Source organism: Pinus tabuliformis, chromosome X (genome assembly GCF_031772625.1).
Source record: "Pinus tabuliformis cultivar Carrire ecotype Pingquan chromosome X, CPIR1, whole genome shotgun sequence".
Lineage (NCBI taxonomy): Eukaryota > Viridiplantae > Streptophyta > Pinopsida > Pinales > Pinaceae > Pinus > Pinus tabuliformis.
In genome coordinates, this window is record NC_142308.1 from 397,139,815 (window position 1) to 397,162,031 (window position 22,217).

The window sequence follows — 22,217 nt, forward strand, 5'->3', positions numbered from 1 at the left end:
TGAATCTAAATTGATTAAAATGAGTTTTTGGTGTATAGTTAGATTCAATTCCTGAAAAACACCCAAAAATCTCTAAGTTATTGAATTATGAAAATTGCGAAGCTAAATATTTTTATTAATTTCAATCAAAATTAACAAAAAGGAAAAGAAAAGAAATTAGTAAACAAAAAGGACAATGAATCCTACCAGTACTGAAAATGGATTCTTGGAGATCGTCGTTAGAAATAATGATAATAGATAGATTGATGTGTACAGAAACTGGAGGTTTCATGCGCAGGGAGATGACACTGTCCCAATATATCTACTACTTATTCATCTCAAACCGAAGGAATGAAGGGAGACAGATAAGTACGGTATCATCTCCCCTGCGCAGGAAACACGACATGACCTGCCCTTCTCTTCTCCACGATGCTCTGATCTGTTTTCTCTCTGTCTAAATAGAAATGGGAATGTACAGATTTGTTCCCTATTTATAACGGGAAGAAATTACTGCGTCAACGTTACAATTCACAACTAACCGCGCACATAATGAATTTTTAGATGCTATTTTCATTTCAATTTCGATACAGTCGCTGTTTTCTGGGGGGATTGATGGCGACGTCAGTATAAAGAGTTGATTAGGTCCAGGCGGCTGGGATCAATGTTGACCATTTGAACAAGGATTTTACATTTCCACATAATTTCTCTATCTTCACACCTCTGTCACAGGGGCTGCGCCAATTTTCAGCAATCACAACCACTGCTTTACAAACGCATAAAATGTATGGTCGTAATCATAAATCAGTAATTGCACGCGATGTGCATGATATGATGGTAGGGGCTGCCGGTTGCCACACCAGGGTTCAATCCCGACTTATATTTGATGTAATGTGGTTGTCACGTTGTACATATGGTCCAGTTGTATAGATGTATATGATGTAATATGATTGTAATATGTGGCTTTTTCAGTGGGGATCTTTCCCCCTCAAAATATCATAAATCAGTAATTGTACATTAACTTTTTATATGAAGTGGATAGCTTATATATGTTTTATAAGTATCTTGAAATATACTTAAAAAAGTAAAATATCAAAATATTATATAGAAAAAGTGAAAATAATTTTTAAAAGGGTGAGAGGATGAAATTTTTAAAAGAGATTGATTTTGGTTTTTTATTTTAAAAGGGTGTAATAATAAAAGTTATGATGATGATGATGGTAGTGGTTAACGTCCACTGAGATCAAATTGGTGTATCGGACCTATAATTTCTTAATTTCTAATTGTTTGGCTCCTCGTCTTTCTTGGCGAGATTGGTGATGTAGCTTTCTTTTTCTTCTCTACGGTCTTCCAACTTTCTTTATCTTGCATCTCCTTCATCTCTTCTGGTTCTTGGGACATTGGTGTCTTAGCTTCGCGATCTATTGTGTTCATCCTTTTGGAGATAGTCGGAGAAGAAGTTTGGTCTAGGAGATCTGCATTGCTATTAAATGAAGATTTATTTCGCGCGTTATTGGAAACCTCATAACTGTTGATGCTTGAGGGGTTGTTGAGTTCACTTTTTTGTTGTTGGGCGGGGCTTTCCCCCTGCTTGCCTTGAGAGTTGTTTCTATCTTGCCCGATTTCTTGTAATTCAGAGTTGTTTCGAGAGTATTCTTCTTGGATGACAGTGTAGTGTTCTTTTTGTGCTCCTTCCCACCATGTAGATCTGTGGTGATTTTTTCTAGCAGAATTTTTCTGGGAGGCTTTTGGGCAATTTTTGGCTAGGTGGCCTGTCTCAAAGCAGGATCGACATCTAAAGAGGACACTTTCGTAATCGAGTTTCTGGTTCCACACATAGTCTTTACTTATTAAGTGTATTTCAACTGGGAATCTGACATTGAAGTCCATTTCCACACAGATGTGTGCATACGTGGTTCTGGCATATTCCTATGTTTTTGGGCACCTGCAGTAAAATTTCCCAATTGCATTTCCAATGGCTTCTAGCGAAGAGAAATTCCAGAGATGCAAGGGTAGGTTTGGCAATCTCACCCAAACTTGCGCTGAGGTTATGACTGTTGTTGAGGGATCGAATGATGGGTTCCATGGCCTCATGAATAGCCCTGATTTATCCCAAAACCAAGGGCCGGAATCTAGAATACATTGTCTTCTTTCACGGTTTTCAAAATCTACTATAAAGAAACCCCTAGCACAGGGGTAGATAATAATTGCATTAGGAATTAGAGGCTTCAATACCTTCGAAATCCAACTGTGGAGAGCTATCAACCGCGGCCAAAAACCATTGAATCGGCATATTAGGGCACTTTCAGAGAACTTCAAAGCCTCATCAAGTGAAGTTTGGACCACCTGCACAATGGGAGCTGGGGCTTCACTGACGATATGGGCAGGAGCTTGCACCCCAGAGGCGGACGGAACTGAGCCAGCAGCGATTTTCACGAAGCTGGGAGCCATCTAGAGAATGTTCTCCTTAGCAGGCGAGGGAAGCAAGACCGGGAATGTATATTAAATGTGCTGCAGAGCTGCAGATCATATCATGGCAGATCTGAAAGCCACAGATCACCAGCAAAACACCTTAGCAGGCGAGGGAAGCAAGACCGGAAATGTATATTAAATGTACCGCAGAGCCGCAGATCATACCATGCAAGATATGAAAGCCGTAGATCCCTGCAGATCTGAAAGCAGCGGATCACCGCATATCTTCGAAGAGAGCACGTAATATAATATCCTTCAATGGAAGATGCCCTGAAAGCAAACGAGCAAAGCAACAATATGGACTGGAAATCGATGAGTCAAGAAAAGCCCGAATCGAATCTTTTACTCAAACAAAGCAGCACCAGAATGGAATGAAAGCCGTAGATCACCGCAGATCTGAAAGCCGCAGATCACCGCATCAAAAATCTTCACTGCAGATCTGAAAGCCGCAACTCTGAAATCCGCAGATCACCGCATGAAAACCGCAGATCACTGCAACTCCAAAACTCCAAAACCGCAAATTATATCGCATGAATACAATACGATTAAAAGAAAACAGGGAATGACAGTATATCATCACCGAAATGATAGTATATAATCGGTAAAATGTGCTCTCCTTGTAATTAGAGTTTTTAAATTTTCAGAGCATGAACTTTATTGAGAATGGAGAGAGAATTAATTAATATGGAGAAGTTGAATGGCTTAAATTTGCCCTATTTATATCACAAATGGAGGGTATATTGATTTTAAAATATCAATATTTTCCAATTGAGGGTATGACAAAGAAACCTCCATCGATGATGGTTGAAGAATAGAATAACCTAGATAGGAAGACGATTGGAACAATCTGCCAATATCTAGCAAATAATGTGCATTTCAATATGTCAAGAGAAAAGACGATAGAAAGATTACAGAAGAAGCTCTATGATCTATATGAGAAGAACATGACATCAAACAAAGTGTTCTTAATGAAGAATATTTATAATCTCAAGATGAAGGAGGGTGATTCAGTTGTTGAGCACTTGAATGAATTCAATATTATTACTAGTTAGCTTGCGTCACTTAAAATCATTATAGAAGATGAAATTAGAGCTATTCTCTTACTGTGTTCTATGACAGACAACACTCAAAATTTAATTGTAGCTACGAGCACTTCAACACTTGCAGGGACCTTGAAGTTTGATGACGTCAGCAGCAGTTAATGAATGGGGAGTTGTGACACAAGTCAAGTACGGGAAACCAGGGAGGAGAAGTTCTAGTTCTCACTAATACAAATTTGTTCTTATATCTCCTTGGTCGATGGCACAAGGGTTAAGTCTTTTATAATACCCACCTGAGGTTCCAGGGTCAAACCTGTGGGCCTCCCTGGATTTGCTTCGCATTACATAGAATTACATTTATATTGTTTGGGCTAATGCTGGAGTTCAGGCACACCGGAATATCATATATCCATATAATATATATTGTATGGCTCAGCTTTGGTAATAAGCCCACGCCATTCTAGAATTGACTTAACAAATGTTTTTAACTTTGGAAATGGTTGTACCATATAGTTAAACATTGGGATGTGCGGTGATATGTATGCGCTATATTTGGTGGTGCTCTTAGCTTGTTTTGAAATGTTGATAAAACAATCCAAGGATTTGGTGGGCTTGCCGGGTATGGAGAGCTCCACCCACCCTTTCCCCACCATATCAATGCAAGAAACTTTAAATATAGTTGGGCACCATTGTATGAAAAAGTGAACATGTGGCCTGTTGGTAAGTTTTTGAGGTGACTGCTTAGTGGTCGCGAGTTCGACCCACAACTTGGTAGTTTGACCTCTCCACTTGGTAGTTTGACTACCACGTGCCCTGCTAACCTGCTGCCATTTGTCCTACTGTGGCACTGCCACTTGGCCTGCTCTAGCCCATCTTTTGCTCGTTTGAACAAAACTTCAGAGTGTGTCTTCTCACTCATATGGAGGCCATTTTGAAAACTAAATATACAACCAGAACCAACACAACGAGCTCTTCAACTTGCCGTGGCTTTCATGAGCATCTGAGACTGATAAATTTTGAGAGTTTTGAGGATCCTCCTGGATCAGTAAAGAAAAAAGAGTCTGGAACCTTTAAAATTTTAATAAAGGAAATATGGAGAAAAACTGTCCTCGGGACCCTTCTCTCTCCTCTCTAACAACAAGAAAAGTGGCAGTGATTTATTGGTCAGAGGTGACATCAGCAACCACCCAATGGGAGCATGACATGTGGGAGGTAGATTTGGTGTATTTGGGCACCCAAAGGGCCAATTTATTATTGAAATGTGGACTAATCAAAGGTTGACATGTGGCTCTAGTGACGTCAACATGATGTTAGCCTATTGGTCCGTGCCCGAAAGGATAAAGCGGAGCACTATGGGAGGTTTACAGATTAACTAGATGTAGGATGACGTACGAAGTGTTAGAGCTAACTCAACCTAGGAGTGTTTCTATTGGATTTTTGTTTCAGTGGAGGACCCTCTAGGACAATTAAGCCCACAAGGACTAGCCCAGAAGATTTAGGTGAAGGCAAGGCTAAAATGCAATGGGATAGAGAGTTATGGGCTTAGTTCTAGACACAAAGGTATATGTTGCAGTTAAAGGCCAAGGGCACGAAGGAGCAATTAATAAAGAGAATAAGCCCTCACAGGCCTAAAAAATGATTAGAACCTATGGTGGAGAAGAAAACAAGTCCCAAGAAAAAGGAGCTAAAAACTAATATGGTAGAATTGATAACAATTTTAATATAATTTAAAAAGAGGTCATGCACAAGCGTATTTGGCAGCATTATTAAGGAATTGGGCTATAATATAAATGAGGGTCGCATAGGTATGTTGGCATTATTTTTAAAACACTCGGCCCAACGTGAAGTTTGTTTGGTAGTGGTGATTAATAAAAGGTATTTGGTCCTATATTAAAATTCTTGGAGGACATGAATGGATGGAATGAGTTGGAAGCTAATGTGGCAACATGATGTTCTTAGTAGAGCCTTTGGGCTCATGGCAGAACGAGTCGACAAATTTGAGAAGTGAAAGTTTAATGGTGGAGTTTGGTAGTGAAGCCAAACATAACAATAGAGTCGTAAATGCATGAAAGAGTTGAAAGCAACTAAGAGGTTGATTTGGAAATTTTGACAAATCTAGAGGTTTTCCATAAATAGAAAAGTCTAGCTAAATTCTGTAAAATGTTAGAATAAGAAAATTAGGAAAAAAAAATTCACATATTGAGCCCAAAACTACAAATCAGAGATTGAGAAGTTAAGGGAACATACAAAAGACTAGAATGAATCGGAGAAAGGAAAAAAAATAGGATTCATGAAATTACACAAGAAAAACATTTAAGCCAAAAATATCATTCCAAAATCTTTATAAGAAGAATTTGATCAGTAGAGTTTATGGGTCGATCAATGTGTGGAATATGATGTATTTGAGAGGTTAAGAGTTGTTGGTGGAGCATGATGTATAATGTTGGTATGCATCAAGAGTAATTCAGAGATCAGATTTGATATCTGAGAGGTGAACGATTAATCAGTGATTAAGTGGTTTGGTGTGTTCATCAAAGGTGATTTTTGGTAGTAATGTTGTTGTTGCATATACTATTGTGATTTGTTTAGTAATGAGGAATTGTTGAAGGTGATGGTGTTTCTATCATTAATCAAATATTGTTGAAGATGTTTGTAAGGTGGATTTGGTGATTAGTAGGAGTGGGAATATTTATCTGTTTATGAGGTAAGTGGTCTATTCATTAGGGGAATTTTGAGGTCTAAAATGGGCCTCCTAAGAAAAATGTACAACCAAAATAAACTTTATAAGAGGCAATAGGATTCAAAATGATGATGTCAACCATGGGGGATGATTCACCATTTTTGGAGTAAAAAAAATAAAAAATAAAAAATAAAACTATTTTTTCAACTCGATTTTTACTCAAATTTCGAGTGGGAGTACTCGTTGGATGCAAAAATTAATTCCTCATCCAAGGAGTACCCATGTTGCATACTTTCGATGGACCCTGCTACACGAAAAATGAGAAATACATGCAAAAACATGATTGCAATCACATTTTTCATGTATTTCTCATTTTTCATGTAGAAGGGTCCATCGAAAGTATGAAACATGAGTACTACTTGGATGAGGAATCAAATTCTACATCCAATGAATGTTTCAACTCAAAATTTGAGCAAACCCATAAGGAGATAAGCTGAAAATACGAGTTGAAAAAATATTTTTCTCTTTTTTCCCTCTAAAATTTGATGATGTAATCTTTTTTTTTTATTATTATTTCCACTATTATTTTATAATTTCCTTAGGAGGCCCATTTTAGACCTCAAAATTCCTCTAATTCATCTGAGATTGAAAATAGATGAAAGATGGATCAACCGACCTAGCAAATGGTAGCTTGTATATGAGGGGTAGATGTAGCTCCTTCTAGTGGGTAATGGTAAATTCTTAGGGGAAAGAGTCACTTTCAACAAAGATTGATAAACGAGCAGGGACAAGATTCCCTTTTAGGAGAGGTTGACAAATGAGCAGGGGAAAGAGTCCCATTTAGCAGAGGCTGATAAATGAAAAGGGACAAGAATCCCTTTTACTATAGGCTAATAAACGAGAAGGGGAAGCATTCCCTTTCACTGAATGTTGATAATTGAGTAGGGATATAAGTTCCTTTTGGTAGCATTTGATAAACCTACAAGCAATATCTTGTGGGGAATTAATGTAATCAAGTTGAAGCTTGCAATAAATTCAAAATTGGTGTCTTCTGTGTATATTTCTCATGTGATTGATGTTTATGATGATATGTTTTACATGATAGATTTATGTTGTTGATCCACGAATAATTGCTAAAGTAATTGAAAAGTATAATTTGTGAAAATTGTATAATTTGGCCACGCTACTGATTCACCACCCCTTTGAGTAGTGTATTTCTTTCCATTGTTTCTAACACTCAAAAACTTCTTTTTACTCTCTACGTATAAATTATAAGTTAATACCCTCACAACCATCATCACTGATGCATGAGGTTTCTCCAAAGTCTTCCAAGTAACGTTAAGCACAGTAACTAAAATATATATAGATTTACTAAGGTCTATTAAAATAAAGTAGTTTATATCGATCTAATTATATAGATTACATGTTAATCTATTAATAATTCTCTCCTTTTATGAATATATGTTTTACTTGATTTTTAAGTTAACTTAAAATGGAGGGTTTAGGACTAAGATGGATTGGTGAAACGTTTAAAGTTTGATATATTTTTCTATATTTTCACACTAAAAAAATATAGGAAGTAGAGGTTGCAGAATGTGTAAATAAAAAGATTTAAATAAAATATGTTTAAATAATCTCATTAATTTATTATTATTATCAATAAAATATAACATTTCTTTTTAAATTAATTAGTATTTTTTAAAATGGGAAAACATACACATCAACGTCATTTACTACCATGGTCCTCCTGTAAGGAAATCAAACCAGTGATACTAGAAACATTTATCAAATTGAAAAAATAAAATAACATATACTTATGATCTAACTCTTAAATAAGAAATTAGACTCTTATCCATATGGACCAAATAGTCACTCAGATCAAATTAGTTCGATAGGCTTCTACGACTATGCAGATATATTACCATGAAGAGCTAGCTACAAAAAAAAAACATGTAGAAACCACATCACAAACTAAGAATAGTTGGAGACATTTATCAGAGAAACACCCTAATTCGAGGCGGAATTGGCGAGATCCTGGTACTTTGCCTAAATCTATCGATCCTTATCAATAAAATTTATGTAATCCTCCAATAACTCTTGGGTGGCCAATGACTCCCAACTAGATGTTATCATACCTTGTCGGTTTTGCACCCATAGTTAGCGAGATGATTGACTACATTATTACCAAATATTTTTACATGACTTCGAAGGACTACTTGAAAGCATGAGAGAGGTCGATTGATTTAGACTACGAAGGATTCCAATCGCCAACTAGTTGAGATCTTCTTCAAACGAACCATTCAAGAATCTTTTCAGAATTTTAATGACAATACTAGAAGCTTGCAATAAATTCAAAATTGGTGTCTTCTGTGTATATTTCTCATGTGATTGATGTTTATGATGATATGTTTTACATGATAGATTTATGTTGTTGATCCACAAATAATTGCTATAGTAATTGAAAAGTATAATTTGTGAAAATTGTATAATTTGGCCATGCTACTGATTCACCACCCTTTGAGTAGTGTATTGCTTTCCATTGTTTCTAACACTTGAAAACTTCTTTTTACTCTCTACATATAAATTCTAAGTTAATACCCTCACAACCATCATCAATGATGCATGAGGTTTCTCTTGAAATATTTTGTTGGAAACATTCTATTAATGTTTTTGGTTTTCAAGTTGGTATATGGAAAGTTCCCTTTCCCTCGATTGGCCTAATTAAATTTCTTTCTTTCAAGCATACACGCGTACTTGATTTTATTTGTGTAAAATTAGTCATTGTTGGTACATGAATGGTTTGGTTGTTACTTACTTGTTTGGACAATCTATATGGGTTTTTATCTTCGACACAAGTACTTATACTCACACAATGTCTTCTGTATTTACATATTTTCCTTTATTTACAATGATGTTAATAATTATCTTTGTTCTTTTTTTTTTCATGCATACGTTGATATACATATATACAATGCTTAGTTCTAAAGTTAATTTTCTTTTTCAAACCCTTTTTCTTGGTCTGGAAGTTTTCTGAACAAGACCTATTTTCGAGAAACTATTCATACAAATTTCCATTTTTGAATTCAAAATTGTTTTTGGGCTGCTAATAGTCTTAGCTTGGGCTAGAAACTGATTTCACATCTAGAACAATTTCAGGATGGAGAGCTTACTAGGTTCAACCTAGAATCCCAACTAGGTTCAGTCTAGGGTTTAAACTAAGCACACAGTCTTCAGTTAGAGTCCCACTCGCCAACCAGCTCAAGAACTCCTTATTTTAGTAGCGTCTTACTTGACACAACAATGTCTTGTTTGATGTATTCAGCTTGCAACTATCATCTCTTCCCTTGGGCCCCTTTAACCAAGCTCCAAGATTCCAAGGTTGCGTCAGGGTTCTTCCTCTCACCCTCTTGACTTCCTTTTCCAAAACCAAGAGAGTTAATCTCTAGGGAGAGGAGTTTGGATAGGAAACTACCTTTCCCATAACTATCTTTCAATTGTCTAGATGCGAAACTTTATTTCAACATTATTTTCCATTGTAATTTCCATGACTAATTGCATAAAATATATATTAATGAAACTTAAAAAAAACATTTATATTTGTTAGTCATTCAGGCCTCTACATGGCCCAAAGTCTTCCAAGTAACTTTAACCACAGTAACTGAAATATATATAGATTTACTAAGGTCTATTAAAATAAAGTAGTTTATATCGATCTAATTATTTAGATTACATGTTAATCTATTAATAATTCTCTCCTTTTATGTATATATGTTTTACTTGATTTTTAAGTTAACTTAAAATGGAGGACTTGGGACTAAGATGGATTGGTGAAACGTTTAAAATTTGACATATTTTTCTATATTTTCACACTAAAAAAATATAAGAAGTAGAGGTTGCATAATGTGTAAATAAAAAAATTTAAATAAAATATGTTTAAATAATGTCATTAATTTATTGTTATTATCAATAATATATAATATTTCTTTATAATTAGTTAGTATTTTTTAAAATTGGAAAACATATACATCAACGTCATTTACTACCATGGTCCTCTAGTAGGGAAATCAAACCAGTGATACTAGAAACATTTATCAAATTGAAAAAAAAATAACATATACTTATGATGTAACTCTTAAATAAAAAATTAGACTCTTGTCCATATGGACCAAATAGTCCGATTAGTTCGATAGGCTTCTACCACTATGCAGATATATTACCATGAAGAGCTAGTTACAAAAAAAACATATAGAAACCACATCACAAACTAAGAATAGTTGGAGACATTTATCAGATCGACACGTTTCCAACCAGAAGCACCCTAATTCGAGGCAGCATTGGCGAGATCCTGGTACTTTGCCTAAATATATCGATCCTTATCAATAAAATTTATTTAATCCTCCACTAACTCTTGGGTGGCCAATGACTCCAACTAGATGTTATCCATACCTTGTCGGTTTTGCACCCAATGTTAGCGAGATGATTACCAAAACTTTTTACATGACTTCGAAGGACTACTTGAAAGCATGAGAGAGGTGGATTGATTTAGACCACGAAGGATTCCAATCGCCAACTAGTTGAGATCTTCTTCAAACGAACCATTCAAGAATCTTTTCAGAATTTTAATGACAATACTAGAAGCCCCTTCAACTATTAATTGATGGAAGCCTTCCGCTACTGCCATTTTAAGACCTACTTCCAAAGGATACAAATTTGCGTATTTCTTTTGTTGAATCCCAATGAATATTGCTTCGTAACCTATCTGTTTATAAGAGATGTATTCCTTAAATGCGATGAGGGACTTTAGGGAAATTACGCCTCCAATTAAAATGAAATGGCGGAATCCCACTAGTACATCTCGTGTAACACATGAGTAATATTATATTTAATTAATTTTGTTATTTTTCAAATTAAGAGTTAATCAAATATGGATGAGTAAGGAATATGCAGTACATTACGGGGTAAAGAGCTGATATAATATAAAATTTAAGCTATTTATATAAATGAAATGAATGGTAAATATGATACGTATCACTTCATTATAAGTATCAAAATATTTATCTTATAATATATTTTATATTGTTAAAATAAATAAAAAAAATGTAATATTTTATTAAGGTAGAATTTTATTATTATTATTATTATAAAAAGAATCAATATATGAATTAAATATGTATAAATTTAAAAAAATGTGTTATAGCATTTTTCACTATGGATATTGAAGCCCAATTTACGAGAGGAAACTTTTAACATATAAATAGTTTTTTTAATACCATAGTTTATCAAAACCACATATCAAGAAAACTTTAACTCATTTCATATTACACTTATTCATATGGTTTTAAAAAAGTTTAGAAAGGGTATAACTATGGAAATAAATATCAACATTTATCTGTAAATACTACTAAGAATATTTTAGAATATTTTATTGAAATCAAATCTCTATTATCGATCCCCCGATTGGGGTGTGCACAAGAGGATCATCTCACTTGGGACCCAAGCCATGAATGATCTGATAGTTATTAATGTGGGAGGGCGGTCGTGGCAGTTGTGCGGGGTGTATGAAAGATATGAGGTGATGTGAGGAGGCATGGGAGAGAGAAAGTTTGGCAGCAAGGCGTGTCGAGAATTGAATAGCTAGGCGGTGGAGGATATCGCCAGTTCTTTACATGCAATTTGGTTGTGGTGTATTGCGGTTCTGGGAGCTGAGGATCACTGGTCGAGCCCCTTTCCTGCAGAAAGTTTTGACGACAGGCCTCAGTTGCAGAAGGGTCTCAGCGTAGGCTTCATGGCAATGGTTCTAGGGTATGTGTTGTTTCTTCCCTTTAACCCTTGCTAGAGACATACCAAAAATGTGATAGTAGTTCATAAGATTTTAGTTCCCTCCTTTGAATGGGTGACTGTAAGATTTGGTATGGTCTGTTCATTAGATGGGAATGGGTTTGAATCTGCTATTTCTAAATTGGTTTTGGTCCTGTATGGTATTTTATTGCTTCACATGGGAATGTATGGCGTTGTATGGACCTTTTGTCTTTGCGGGAAGGGTATCCATCATGGTCAGCATGATTGTTTCTATATTTGGTCGAATTTTTTAAGATTAGGACCTATAGGATGTTGGTTTTGTTTCACTATTACTCTTAATTTCGATGTTGGAAATGGCCTGAGGAGCAGGTTGGCAATCCCTTCCTCGGAAGGAGATTGACTCACCATGGTTTGTATTGTTTCAATGTGGTCCTACAACAAGAGGTGCTAGCAGATGGAGAAGAGTACCAATGGAAGTGGGATGTCCAGTTTTGTTGTATGTTTATCAGAAATAAAACTAATTTTGTATGTCCCCTCTTTTTGTTCTTTGTTAATGCACCAAGTGTTAGTAGGTTGAAAACCCACCCAATTTGTGAGCCGTAGGCTTCTCATCGACTAACAATTTGGCTCAAAGATTGTTCTGTTGTCCAGTGGGAGTTTTCTAATATGGCTCGGCAAACCGCAGTGAGAAAAGAAAATGATATAGGCTAGAAATCACAAGCTCGGCATATCAGTGTTGTGTCTCAATCTTATGTCACTGTCACCCATGTCTAGGTGAGATGAATGACTGCAGGTTGGGAGATAGATCTCAACCAACGCGCCGAGCAAGAGATATGGGAGGAAGAATGGAGGTTGTTGGTTTCGGATCCCGACAATACGAGCGACATGATTACATGGTATAAATAAACAATTCATCTTTACTGGATGATCAAGAATATAGTGGCGAGGGCAATTATGAACACAACATGTTTCATTAAGACCAATCCAGGATTTCAAGAAATCTAAAAGGAATTCCAACTTGTCCAATTTCAAATTGAGCAATAAAATGTTTAGTTGGGACATATTGAATGACACATCATGTGTCCGCCTCAGTTAGAGATTTTGTGTTCTAGGGAAAAGGACCTAGTTCCAGTGGAGTCCTCAGAGGACTAGCTCTAAATGCTTCTTTTTTTGTGGTTGTCGTTAAATTTTGATGTTGTATATGTCATTAAGTAGTACTGTTGTGAGTAGGTTAAGTGTGAACTGGGTTTTAGACATTCAGGCCTTATTGGCTAAGTTTGATAGACTTAAGAACTTCAGATTTTCGATGTCATATAACGCATTCTAATGGATAACAAACATGGTTTCGCAATGGGCAAGTTGAGGCCACGAAATGTCTATTATGGTTGTAATCTGCTTTTTATGAATGAATGAAAGGTCCTACTAATTATACCAAAAAAAAAAAAATCTCTATTATCGATACTTAAATTCAAAATTTGTAAAAACTATCCCATAAAAGCATGCTTATCAATTTAATAAAAATAAATATGAATGATTGATCGATTAATTTATATGTCATGTTAATTTTATCTGATAATAAATTAATAGTCATAGGGAATTTCAAATGACATTATTAGTTTTTAGACAAAAACACATATTGGAAGTTTGAAATCTTGAATAATTCAGTAGCTTATAGAATAATGTAATTTTTTTTTCATATTAAAATCAAGATTTATATTATTGAAAATGAAAAATAAGTTAATTATGGTATTTATTGCAAGTCTGCTACTTTAGTTCTACTTTCCATTTTTAAATTTAATATCTTTTTTTTAATTGTATTATAGACTAATGATATTGAAACAAAATTAAAACAATTATAACTAATCAAATTATTCAATTGAAAAAGATTGATACACAATTACAACTGCATTTCTTTTTAACTTTAATACATTTACAAATTTTTGAAAATAAAAAAGTGAACATAGATTAATCTATTCTAGTTTTTGAGCGAAATTTTAACCAGCATTTACAAATTTTTGAAAATAAAAAAGTGAACATAGATTAATCTATTCTAGTTTTTGAGCGAAATTTTAACCAGCAAAGTTATTAAGTTATGGTTGACATGCATTGATAGGAAATTACAACTAGAGATTAAATGTAAGATAATTATCCACAACTTTCCAATCCTACTTTTTATTGACTTAATATATGGTCATAGGTTAGATGAGCATTTGGGGTGGAGAGAAAAAATTGGATATAACATATTGTTTATTTTTACTTAATATTTACCCCCATCCCATATACAAGGGTTGTAGTGGAGAAATTAACATGTTATTATAAGTTTTACTCAATATTTCCTCCTATGTCATATATGAAGGGTGAGGGTACCATGGCAAAATTTAGCCAATATTGAACATCAAATCTCCTTTGTATAAAGATTATTAACCACACACCTTGACCTCCCATTAAAAGAATTTACCCATCACTCTTCAATTCCAAAATTAGAATGGAGAAAATAGCTAGTAACACATATTATCATAAATATTAGTCAATATTTCCTCCAATCTTACTCATTCCCCAATCCAAAAATAAAAATAAAAATAATTATTTAATATAATATATTATTATAAAGTCTATCAAATATTTCCCATTATTTTTCCTCTCATCTTTATATAAATATTTTTTCACACGCATTTCAATAAAAATAAATAAAAACTACTTGTAAAATAAAAAAATATTTACTTCAGATTAATAAAACCAATAAAATAAATATATTGTTAGAAAAATAATCTCATTAATTTGTTGGAACGAAGAAAGTTCTAACAAGAAATAAAATTTAGACCAATAAATTTATTGAATAGTCCTTTCCGGATAAAGAATAAGCACAAGATAGACCAAAACTATTCGATAACAATCGGGATGAGACACGTTATCTCTCAGGACCGTTGATGAAAGGAGAGTTATTGTTCTAGAAACATTGTGACCATCGGACTCTTCTTCTTCTGTAAGTTAATCAAGTGCTTCCTTTGGAATTTTTCTCGGGATTTTATTTTGAATTTTAATACAAATTTGGAAACCAATTTAAGTGTATTACATATTTTTATCCCTTTAAAATTTTTTGTATTTAAAAATAAAATTTAAAAGCATTATTAAAACATTACTATATATTCAAAGATTATGTTATCAAATTTCAGAAACAATCTCTTATTATAAAAAGCTGAATTTCGATTAAAGCAAACCCAGTAGAAACAACTTATTGTTACAAACCCATTTATGAAAATGTACTGACGTTATTTGGGGTGGTTGGGACAGTTCATTAATTACTTCCCCACCTAAGTTCGAATCAGATGATATACTATATATTACTGTCTGTTAACACAATTATAATGTATGTAACCATGAAATATTAATAATAAAATATATATGTGTTTCTAAGAGAGTGGCACCCTTTTTGAAAATTGCTAGATTTAACTTATTAGATTATATTATATTTAATAACTGAAGAATCAGTGATGTTGCCCCTGGAGGACAGCCATCAGTATTGTTATAAAAATGTTTGAACTATCCGAGACTTCTTTTAACGAGAATTACCGTTATTAAAATGTCTAGATTATATAACACCATTCCTTTGAAACGCAAGTCAGTGCAGACGATTGATTTGTAAAATGAAGCTAGGGATTGTATAAAAGAAAAATACACCCATTGTATTCAATAATAAATTGGATAGGGAAACTGTATAATTGGATAGGGAAACTGTATTCTTTATACTCTGCAGGCAAAAAAAAAAACCATTGTATTCAATAATAAATTGGATAGGAAAATGTATTCTTTATACTCTGCATGAAAAAAAATACACCCATTGTATTCAATATTAAATTGGATAGAGAAAATGTATTCTTCTTTTGTTATACACTTTCATGTAAAATATTTATATTTCTTATTTTCTTAAATATTGAACTAAATAACCATATGTGTGGCACTCTTTTCATTTCCTAAGCATTTAGCAGCTTTACCAAAAAAGTCATACAGTAGCATATGGACTCTGCAAACAAATTCACTGCAATTGAAATCAATATACCAGCCTATGGACTCTAATTGTCAGCACTGATGTATTAATGATTACAAATTTCCGGAAATCAAACAAAAGAAACTCAACAACATTCACTGCAATTCGAATCAATATTAAATAAAATGTTCTGATCTATTTTCTTTTATCTGTTTAAATGTTGGAGTCACGATTGCCTTTACACCAAAATCTACAGGTGTTAGTAAACAGATACATATCGCCATTAACAGGGAGCGAACAATCTCCCTCCAACGTGAGCTCTGTGTGTTTCAAACTCAAGACCTTTGGTTCTGATTCCACTTGTTGGAGACACAATTGCCGTTACACCAAAACCTACAAGTATTAGTAAACAGACACATCGCTAGATTTAAGCACATGCCACTAAACACACATTGACCTTCTACATCACCCTTAACAAAGAGCCAACACTAAATACAATGAGAATGCAAAAAAATGTTCCCAATGAGAATGCAAAAAAATGTTGCCTATTTATAATGGGAAGAAATTACTGCGTCAAGCTTAGAATTCACAACTAACCACGCACAACCTGTAAAGGAGAGAATACTCGGACGCTATTTTCATTTCAATTTCTCTACGGTCGCTGTTTGTTGGGGATTGATGGCGATGTCAGTATAAAGAGTTGATTAGGTCCAGGCGACTGGGATTAAGGTTGACCACTTGAGCACCAATTTCAGATTTCCAGATAATTTCTCTCTCTTTTCACCTTTGTGATTGGAGGATGAATCAATTTTCAGCAATCACAACCATTGCTTTTCAAACGAATAAAATATATAGTCGGAATCATCTGCCGACTCGTCCCCATGTTGATAATCGAATTGAAAGGTGTCCAAAATATATATATGTGACCTATCCTGTCTTGTATAGTGTCTACCCGTTATTAAACGGCATACATTTTATTTATACAATAATGCGTAAATAATATTATTAAATCGAATTGAAAGGTTTCCAAAATACATATGTGACCTATCTAATCTTGTATAGTGTCTACACGTTATTAAACGGGACACATCTTATTTATACAATGGTGAATAATATTATTAAATTTACATATATATATGAATGATAAATAAAATTATATATATATATATGAATGATAACTAAAATTATATATATATGAATGATAATTAAGAATATTATTTTTATTTATTAATTTTTTTGTTTGTGAAATTATTTGAGCTATGAGATGACTACAAGTCTAAGGTTTGAGAAATTTTGATATATCAATTTAAGTTGTCAAAATTATTTGGAAAGTTATAAGGTTTGAGAAACCATGATCTATCAGCATTTAAGTTGTCAAAATTACTTGGAAAGCTATCAAAATCACTTAGTTATTGCACTTGCCCTAGGCCACACCAATATATATATATATATGTATATATATATATATGTGTGTGTGTGTGTGTGAATGATAACTAAGAATATTATTTTTATTTATTAATTTTTTTGTTTGTGAAATTATTTGAGCTATGAGATGACTACAAGTCTAAGGTTTGAGAAATTTTGATATATCAATTTAAGTTGTCAAAATTATTTGGAAAGTTATAAGGTTTGAGAAACCATGATCTATCAGCATTTAAGTTGTCAAAATTACTTGGAAAGCTATCAAAATCACTTAGTTATTGCACTTGCCCTAGGCCACACCAATATATATATATATATATGTATATATATATATATATTTGTGTGTGTGTGTGTGTGAATGATAACTAAGAATATTATTTTTATTTATTAATTTTTTTTGTTTGTGAAATTATTTGAGCTATGAGATGACTACAAGTTTAAGGTTTGAGAAATTTTGATATATCAATATTTAAGTTGTCAAAATCATTTGGAAAGTTATAAGGTTTGAGAAACCTCGATCTATCAGCATTTAAGTTGTCAAAATTACTTGGAAAGCTATCAAAATCACTCAGTGATTGCACTTGCCCTAGGCCACACCAACCGTTAACATGGTTAGATTTTTTCCCACAAAATTTCAAACAAGTAATTTTGACACCATGGAGTGACTTAACAATACACTCCATCACCATATATTATATACCCATGAGTTATTTATATTTATCATTAAAATAAAAAACATAAATAATTTTGTAATAATAATACTAAACTAAGTTCATGTCCTCTTAGGGTAACTCAATTGGCAATGGCCATGGAAATGAAGTCTCACTCAACTAGAAGTCTTGGGTTCAAATCCTTTGCTTTCTCCCAATCGGGGTGAGAAGTTCAACATGATGAAGATGTATTCCTACCAAGTTTACAAAAAACATAATAGACTAACTTTATAACAAAATAATTTTCTTTCATGCTACAAATCCATTAAAAAATCAAAATGATTAAAATTCCACATATATTTTAAGGTTTAAATAACACTAAGGTAATATATTCCAACATTTATTTATTTTTTCTATTATTTATAATTGGAAAATTATTATGATAAAGATGTATTCCTACGAAGCTTAAAAAAAATAATAAAATAATTTTATAATAAAATAATTTTCTTTCATACTACATAATAATAAAATAATTTTCTTCCCTACTACATACCCATTAAGAATTTTTTAAAATCAAAACCATTAAAATTCTACATATATTTTAAGGTTTAAATAACAACAATGTAATATACTCCAACATTTATTTATTTTTCTATTACCTGTAACTAAAAAATTATTGTGTTAAAGTTTGACTTATTATATATATATATATATATATATATATATATAAACTTATTATATATATATATATATATATATATATATATATATATATATATATATATATCTCGCTACATGCTATATATGCGAAGAAGAAATTATGAACTCTACTTATCCTCCACATATGTATCTATGTAGAGACATTATTATCCCTACTATTTTCATCTTGCACATTATACGACCTTAGAACACTTATGCTATGCTAATGTTTTTCTTATGTGTTGTCATATGAAGCGTTATATTTGTGTTAGTGCTTGGTAAGATAATGACTAGTTTTTAGTATAATTTATATTCATGTTTAATTGATATTGTTGTATGTTGTTGCTTCATAATGTACCAAGGGTCTATATATTTCATTTATCTTTTAAGTAGTTATTCTGAATATTTGTGATATCGCAAGTTGCGACATTACATAGGGATTTGGTTGTCCTAGGATGCAAATTACGGTCTCAATTGATGGTTCAAGACATTAGTGTTTGCATCAATGGCTGGATTGAGATGAACTAGTTTGAGGGTAACCACCTCCCTTTTTCGCATCATTCTCTGATCGTTCGCACTCTCACCATTCGTCAGAACTAGCTTTGCACCTTACCCTTTCGACTATCGACAATACTTACGCCTAGAATCATCTCCTATGCCAACAAGTCGACACTAGCTTACCACGTAATTTCATTCTTCATGTTTTTTCAATAGGGATCGTTTATATAGAGTGAGGGTTTTATGTTTAAAATGTTCTTGTCTTCGTTTTGTTTTGTGTTGTAGCGGCTAAAACCACCCTCCAAAATTTTGCCTTCGCTTCATTTTGGAGCCTCCCTATCAACCTTTCATAGCATCATGTCTTGCCTTGTCAAATACACAAGCTTCAGTGATTTTCTAGCAGATTGTCAACCTGTGCATCAGAGCTTGTTGCATCCCCCTCATAGGTTGTTTCTCAAGTCTGGTCCAGCTGCAGGTTGAGCAGCTCCCTTAAGAAATTGTGCAATTCTCGACAGGAACCAACCTTCCCTCTAGAAGTTACGCAATTCTGTTTCGCAGCCTATTGGGTTGCAGAATTGTATAAATTTTCCTATCAAGCTTCACTGAGAAAATTTCACAATTCCTCCTAGTAGGACTGCTCAGCCTAGAAATTGCGCAATTCTAGGCAATAGTCAATTGCTCTACCTAGAAATTTCATAATCCCTCTGGGCATCTACTCAGCTCCCTCCCAGAAATCCATATTTTTTCTCCTTAGCTGAGCAGACTGTTGCATGTGCAGTTGGGTTGAAAGGTTGTAGTCAGGACCAAGAAAACTTGACTTGCATGCATGGGTTGTTTTTTCTCGGAATAGCAAAAAGCAACATGAAAAAAACATCCCTAGATTTTAGGGAGCTATTTTTTGCAGCTGGATATTACATGCAAATATCATTTTAGAATCCTTCCTCCAAGTGTCGGTTTCTCCTAGATTTGTGGCATGCACATCATAAGCCTCAAAATTATTTATTTGATGCTTCAAAGCTCACTCATTCACATTGATATTGGAGCTATGACATCCCACAACACATCTAGGATTCTTTGACACATCCAGCTCAACTATTCACGGGTAAGATGGCTTAACTTGTGTTTTGCAGACTTTCTATCTCTTTTTGTGTTTTTGCTAGTGTGAGTGTTGTTTTCTTGATTTCTGTGAACGCTTTCTATCATTTACATGCATACTAGTTTGTACTAGCACCGTTTCAGTTTTCTTTAGAATCTCACTGTTGTCGCATGCATGAAACTGTTTTGCACAAACGGTCACTGATTGGGTGACTCGCTTCACCCACATGCATGATATTCCATTTTCTGAATCTTTCATTCATTGTTTGTATGCATGATCATTCACTCTTGGTTACACTTAGTATCGCCATGTAATCACATTCACATTTCCTTTCAGTTGCCTGTTGGCGGATCTCGGCAGCCTTGGCCCAGACTTTACCTCACCAAGACAACATTTCACAATCCTGAGAGGGAAGGCTCTATCTTCCTCTAATGTAATTCACATTTCTTACTAGTGTCTATCCTCTAGTCTTGCAATGCACAATTATGAGGGATAGTGATTACTGGCCTAGAAAATTGCGCAAAGTAGTCACTAGTCCTACAACCACTGCTAGGTGAAATGGCCATTACGCAGTTTCAACAGCCAACAAGCCAGCCTGGATTGTGCATTGCGCAATTCCAATAGCCAGCCAGCCACCCCAGATAACTCAGACTTCCTTTTGCATAGTTCTGGCAGCCAGTCAACCAGACTCCTAGGAGATATTGTGCAATCCTTTCCAGTCAATCCCCAGGTATGTTGCATGTCATTCTTCAAGTTTTCTTTGGTTTTCGTTGAAAAATTTCTTGCTATGCATGTTTCTTTATCTCCAGATCTAGCAGGTGTTCGTCTGCCTCTTAACATTTCAACATCAATGGCCTCCAAGAGAGCAAGATCAAAGGACACTGACAAAAGTGCAACTGGAGCAGTAGTTGAGCGAGTGTCTACAAGTCTACTGATCTATGAAGATACCAAGCTGATTGTAGACAAGGACATCAAGCTAAAATGGCAATTGGTTAATGATGCATTTGCAAGCACATTTGCTAAAGACCTTGAAAACCGCCAAGTCTATGTGAACATCAACAAGTCTGGCTTGTACTAGATTGCATACAGGTATCCCGTGCTCCCATGTGTAAACATTATACATTGGATCGTCTTTCACACTGATCCTGAGACGATGACATTGACCAGTATCAACGGGACAGATATTTCTACCTTCAGGGCATAGGATTTTGATGAGATGTATCATATGTCGAAGCCTGTGATCATCATGGATACTCCCTTCAGCATACCCAACAGTAATGCCAACTCTAGAGACATTTTGAAGAACTGGGTGAAGGAACTGGCTAGATTTAGGATGACACCCAATGAGGTCTACAAAATGAATATACTATGAAAGGCGTATCAATACTTGGTCATCTTTGCATGTCGACTATATGGCCAAGAAATCACGGAAACCTTCCCACAGGGTTGGGTGATCACATTAGACTGACTGGACAGAGAAGGAAAAGCATGCAATTGGTCTGACATATTGGTTCATCACCTGAAGGAACAAGTAACAAGGGATCGATAGTCGCCCAAAGGTATGTAAGCAGAAATCTACATGTCCACCTACATCTTGGATGCAATCTATGACCATCAGGAGTTCTTGGGCTTGAAGTGGGTATGGACATTGGCAGAGACTATTGTGAAAACTTATTCTAAGATGTTTTCCAAATGCAACTTCATAGGAATTATCACATAGCTGTCCGATCATTTTTCACCCCGGTTTAAAAGATGATATTCGAATAAGATCCACCCTGCATGTGAAAGGCAACAATGGAGGCACTGATTAACATAGTTGATTGGTATGCCTCACCATCCGGCACATTCATATGGATGTAAAATGCGAAGAAGACTCCACATATTCTACCAAAGTTTGCAT